Source organism: Aulonocara stuartgranti (assembly GCF_965226115.1).
Source record: "Aulonocara stuartgranti genome assembly, chromosome: 14".
Lineage (NCBI taxonomy): Eukaryota > Metazoa > Chordata > Actinopteri > Cichliformes > Cichlidae > Aulonocara > Aulonocara stuartgranti.
The window spans coordinates 7650384-7656745 of NC_138950.1; positions in this window are offsets into that span (position 1 = coordinate 7650384).

The window sequence follows — 6362 nt, forward strand, 5'->3', positions numbered from 1 at the left end:
TTGGAAATTATGGTCATTTGTTTGAGGGGAGTCCTCACTATGAGAAATAGGCTGCAATAATCCTGTGCCTCTCTGTGCTGCGTGTGTAAAAAGAGGCACATGTTTTGGCGGGAAAAAGTACACAGGCTCTCTGATTGGTGGATTCAAATTCAGCAGCTCCCAGGCTGACCTAGAAACTTACTTCTCTCTCCCTGTGCATTTTTTTGCTGATTTTTTCATTTAACAAGTATATTTGAGGGACCCTCAGCATGTTCAGCATTTTTTCAGCTGTCCATTTTGCTTTTCCAATTTTTCTGTTTAACTTATTACTATTGTGCTAAATAATACTATTTCTGCTATTTTATAGGAATTGTGCCTAATATAGAATTTCTGCTAAATTACAATATTTCTGCTTTTTATACTATTTGTGCTAAAACATAGTATTTCTACTAAATGTAGTATTTATGCTTAATCATACTATTTATGCTTTTTATGGGATTTGTGCCTAATATAGTATTTCTGCTTTTTATAGGATTTTTGCTCAAACATAGTATTTCTACTAAATGTAGTGTTTATGCTTAATCATCCTATTTCTGCTTTTTATAGGATTTGTGCTTAATATAGTATTTCTGCTAAATTATAGTATTTCTGCTTTTTATAGTATTTGTGCTAAAACATAGTATTTCTACTAAATGTAGTATTTATGCTTAATCATAGTATTTCTATATATTTCTGCCAGGTCCCCAGGCAGCCAATCCTCTGTGAGGACTGAGAAATTCAAATTTTCAAATCAGGGCCTGCACGGCTTCCCAGCCAATCATATATGTGTCCTGAGGCATTCAAATTTGCATATTGGGGCCTTCATGGCTTCTAAGCCAGCCAATCATATCTGAGGGCTGAGGAATTCAAATCCACAAATCAGGGCCTGCACAGCTTCCCAGCCAGCCAATCATGTATGTGGGCTCCAGGTATTCAAATTTGCATATTGGGGAATTCGTGGCTTCTAAGTCAACAAGTCATCCATGTCATATATCTCTAAAAATTCATATTTTAATGATAAATTATCAACACTTGAAGATTCCCCCATCTCTTCTGAACAAAACGGTGTAAGAATGACCACTCTAGCCCCTATGGTTAGGAAATTATGGTCATTTGTTTGAGGGGAATCCTCACTATGTGAAATAAACTGAAAGAAGCAGGTCTATGTCTCTGTGCTGCGTGTGTAAAAAGATGCACCTGTTTTGGCGGGAAAACGTAAACAGCCTCTCTGATTGGTGGATTCAAATTCAGCAGCTCCCAGGCTGACCTAGAAACTTACCTCTCTCCCTGTGTGTGTGTGTGTGTGTGTGTGTGTGTGTGTGTGTGTGTGTGTGTGTTTAGTGGGAGAGAGAGGACCCTGCCCTTATTTGGCAGCATGTCATTGTAGGATTTAAATTGAACATAGTTAGACTGGTTGACTGGATTAGAGCCTGTGTTTGTGTGTCCCTCTGTGCATTTGTGTTTCAATAAGTTATTACTATTCTGCTAAATCATACTATTTCTGCTTTTCATAGGATTTATGCCTAATATAGTATTTCTGCTAAATTATAGTATTTCTGCTTTTTATAGGATTTGTGCCTAACATAGTATTTCTGCTAAATTATAGTATTTCTGCTTTTTATAGGATTTGTGCCTAACATAGTATTTCTGCTAAATTATAGTATTTCTGCTTTTTATACTATTTGTTCTAAATTATAGTATTTCTGCTTTTTATAGGATTTGTGCTCAATATAGTATTTCTGCTAAATTATAGTTTTTCTTCTTTTTATAGTATTTGTGCTAAAACATAGTATTTCTACTAAATGTAGTATTTATGCTTAATAATAGTATTTCTATATATTTCTGCCAGGTCCCCAGGCAGCCAATCCTCTGTGAGGACTGAGACATTCAAATTTTCAAATCAGGGCCTGCACAGTTTCCCAGCCAATCAAATAAGTGTCCTGAGGCATTCAAATTTGCATATTGGGGCCTTCGTGGCTTCTAAGCCAGCCAATCATATCTGAGGGCTGAGGAATTCAAATCCACAAATCAGGGCCTGCACGGCTTCCCAGCCAGCCAATCACATATGTGGTCTCAGGCATTCAAATTTGCATATTGGGGAATTCGTGGCTTCTAAGTCAACAAGTCATCCATGTCATATATCTCTAAAAATTCATATTTTAATATTAAATTGTCAACACTTGAAGATTCCCCCATCTCTTCTGAACAAAACGGTGTAAGAATGACCGTTCTAGCCCCTACGGTTAGGAAATTACGGTCATTTGTTTGAGGGGAGTCGTCACTATGAGAAATAGACTGCAAAAATCCTGTGTCTCTCTGTGCTGCTGCGTGTGTAAACAGATGCACCTGTTTTGGTGGGGAAAAGTGCACAGCCTCTCTGATTGGTGGATTCAAATTCACCAGCTCCCAGGCTGACCTAGAAACTTACTTCTCTCTCCCTGTGTGTGTGTGTGTGTGTGTTTGTGTGTGTGTGTGTGTGACAGAGAGAGAGAGAGAGAGAGAGAAAGCCTTTTAATGGGATGATCCCATTGTAAGATTCAAATTCAATATATTTAGACTGGTTGACTGAATTGGATCTTGTGTGTGTGTCTCTCTGTGCATGTGTGTTTCCTCATGTGTACATATTTGTAATTGTGTGGCAGTCATAAATTTTTTTGCTGATTTTTGTCATTTAACAAGTATATTTGAGGGAACCTCAGCATGTTCAGCATTTTTTCAGCTGTCCATTTTGCTTTTCCAATTTTTCTGTTTAACTTATTACTATTGTGCTAAATCACACTATTTCTGCTATTTTATAAGATTTGTGCTTAATATAGTATTTCTGCTTTTTATAAGATTTGTGCTTAATATAGTATTTCTGCTAAATTTAGTATTTCTGATTAATTATAGTCTTTCTACTAAATCATAGTACAGTATTTCTGCTTTTTATGGGATTTGTGCTAAAACAAAGTATTTCTACTAAATGTAGTATTTATGCTTAATCATACCATTTCTGCTTTTTATAGGATTTGTGCTTAATATAGTATTTCTGCTAAATTATAGTATTTCTGCCAAATTATAATATTTGTGCTAAAACATAGTCTTAATTTAAAATTACAATATTCATAGTTCATCACAGTGTCTCTGGTAAATCACAATATTTCTGCTCTGTTGTACTATTTTTCTAAATCATAGTGTTTCTGTAATGTTTAAGTATTTTTGGCTAAATATATTCTTTCTGTTATCTTATACTATTTCTCCTAAATTCTTGTATTTTTGAGAACTTATCATGTTTCTGGTAAGTTACAATATTTCTGCTAAATTCTGCTATGCTATTGTATTTCTGCCAAGTATTATGTTTCCTCTAAGATATTGCAGTTCTGCAAAGTTATTCCATTTTAGCAAACTTCTTTTGCTTCTGCAAAGTTTTTACAATTTCTGCAACTTTTCAGCTTTTTCAGCTACTTTTTGCATACAGCTTCAGCTTTAAGCATCCACACTGCATTTTCGCAGGAAATGCAAATTTTTCTAGTTATTATTATTATTATTCTAGTTGCTTCCGTACACTTTTTGGCACTTAACTACTTCCACAATTTTCAGCCGATTTTCACCGTTCAAATTTTAAACTATTCTGCTATTTCTGGTAATTTACGCTACGATTTTTGCTATTTTTAACTATTATACTTTTTAAAATATTAAGCTTTTTTCCTTTAATTTGTCCCATTGAAATGAATGGGAAACTTCTGCAATTCTGCTAAAATTTGCTTGTTTTTGAAACTTAACTACTTCCTCATATTTTCACCTAGAACAACCATTCAAACTTTAAAATGTTCACAAATTATTGGGCTATTCAGGTATGATTCAGCTTTTTCAAATGTTTTACTGTTTTACTTTTATGCCTCTTAAAGTTTTGAGTTGCAAAATTGTGATTTTTCACAAAATACATGCGTTGTTATGGTTGCTATGCTCTTGGCTTCCAGTGTGCCACTGAAGGTTTTGCAATTTTCACTTCATGTCCGAACAACTTCTTGCTACTTGCTCAATTTTCACTCAACTTCCACAAATTATACATCAAAACGTAGGTATTTTTGCTGGCTTTCAGAAAATGTCACTATCATTGTTGTGGGATTTATAGAATTTTTGCAAATCTCCTCAGACCAACACAAGGTCTCAAAACTCTCCATATAAAGTCAATGGAGAGCTTGTTCAAAATCATCGCTGGATTTCTGTAATGAGAGGCATATTCGAATCGTCATATCTCCTTAACGAAGCGACTTTAAGACATGAGGCTTGTCCCCGAATATCTTCAGACACCCCTGACGCTCACAATTCAAGAATTTCTTTCTCACCTATTACCGTTCTGAAATGAGTTGGACTTGTTTGAGGGTAGGAAATTCGTCCTTCGCTCAGATTTCTTCAGATTTAAAACTCTGGAAATGAACCACTTTTTTCTCTCGTCATAACTTTTTTTTGGATTTCCACAGAGACCTGAAAATTTCCATGACTGTTCACCAAAGCCTGCTGTCTCTTACGGTGAAAGAATGATATCGATACTCCAAATAGATTTCGAGTTACAAAGCGTTGTTTGAGGGCAAGTCAAGGCAGTTTTTGCTTCGCTCTGCTCAGTTATGGTGCATTAGAAGTCTAATATCTTTAATAATTCATATTTTAATGATAAATTGTTAACACTGGAAGATTCCCCCATCTCTTCTGAACAAAACGGTGTAAGAATGACCGCTCTAGCCCCTACGGTTAGGAAATTATGGTCATTTGTTTGAGAGGAGTCCTCACTATGAGAAATAGGCTGCAATAATCCTGTGCCTCTCTGTCCTGCGTGTGTAAAAAGATGCACCTGTTTTGGCGGGAAAACGTAAACAGCCACTCTGATTGGTGGATTTAAATTCGGCAGCTCTCTCCCTCTGTGTCTGTCTGTGTGTGTGTGTGTGTGTGTGTGTGTGTGTGTGTGTGTGTGTGTGGTGTGTGTGTGTGTGTGTGTGTGTGTGTTTAGTGGGAGAGAGAGGACCCTGCCCTTATTTGGCAGCATGTCATTGTAGGATTTAAATTGAATATAGTTAGACTGGTTGACTGGATTAGAACCTGTGTTTGTGTGTCCATCTGTGCATTTGTGTTTCAATATGCCTCCATATTTGTAATTTTGTAAGTTATTACTATTCTGCTAAATGATACTATTTCTGCTTTTCATAAGATTTGTGCCTAATATAGTATTTCTGCTAAATTATAGTATTTATTATTTTTATAGGATTTGTGCCAAACATAGTATTTCTGCTAAATTATAGTATTTCTGCTTTTTATACTATTTGTGCCTAATATAGTATTTCTGCTTTTTATAGGATTTGTGCCTAATATAGTATTTCTGCTTTTTATAGGATTTGTACCTAATATAGTATTTCTGCTTTTTATAGGATTTGTGCTTAATATAGTATTTCTGCTAAATTATAGTATTTCTGCTTTTTATAGTATTTGTGCTAAAACATAGTATTTCTACTAAATGTAGTATTTATGCTTAATCATAGTATTTCTATATATTTCTATATATTTCTGCCAGGTCCCCAGGCAGCCAATCCTCTGTGAGGACTTAGACATTCAAATTTTCAAATCAGGGCCTGCATGGTTTCCCAGCCAATCATATATGTGTCCTGAGGCATTCAAATTTGCATATTGGGGCCTTCATGGCTTCTAAGCCAGCCAATCATATCTGAGGGCTGAGGAATTCAAATCCACAAATCAGGGCCTGCACAGCTTCCCAGCCAGCCAATCATGTATGTGGGCTCCAGGTATTCAAATTTGCATATTGGGGAATTCGTGGCTTCTAAGTCAACAAGTCATCCATGTCATATATCTCTAAAAATTCATATTTTAATGATAAATTGTCAACACTTGAAGATTCCCCCATCTCTTCTGAACAAAACGGTGTAAGAATGACCGCTCTAGCCCCTATGGTTAGGAAATTATGGTCATTTGTTTGAGGGGAATCCTCACTATGTGAAATAAACTGAAAGAAGCAGGTCTATGTCTCTGTGCTGCGTGTGTAAAAAGATGCACCTGTTTTGGCGGGAAAACGTAAACAGCCTCTCTGATTGGTGGATTCAAATTCAGCAGCTCCCAGGCTGACCTAGAAACTTAGTCCTCTCTCCCTGTGTGTGTGTGTGTGTGTGTGTGTGTGTGTGTGTGTGTGTGTGTTTAGTGGGAGAGAGAGGACCCTGCCCTTATTTGGCAGCATGTCATTGTAGGATTTAAATTGAACATAGTTAGACTGGTTGACTGGATTAGAGCCTGTGTTTGTGTGTCCCTCTGTGCATTTGTGTTTCAATAAGTTATTACTATTCTGCTAAATCATAGTATTT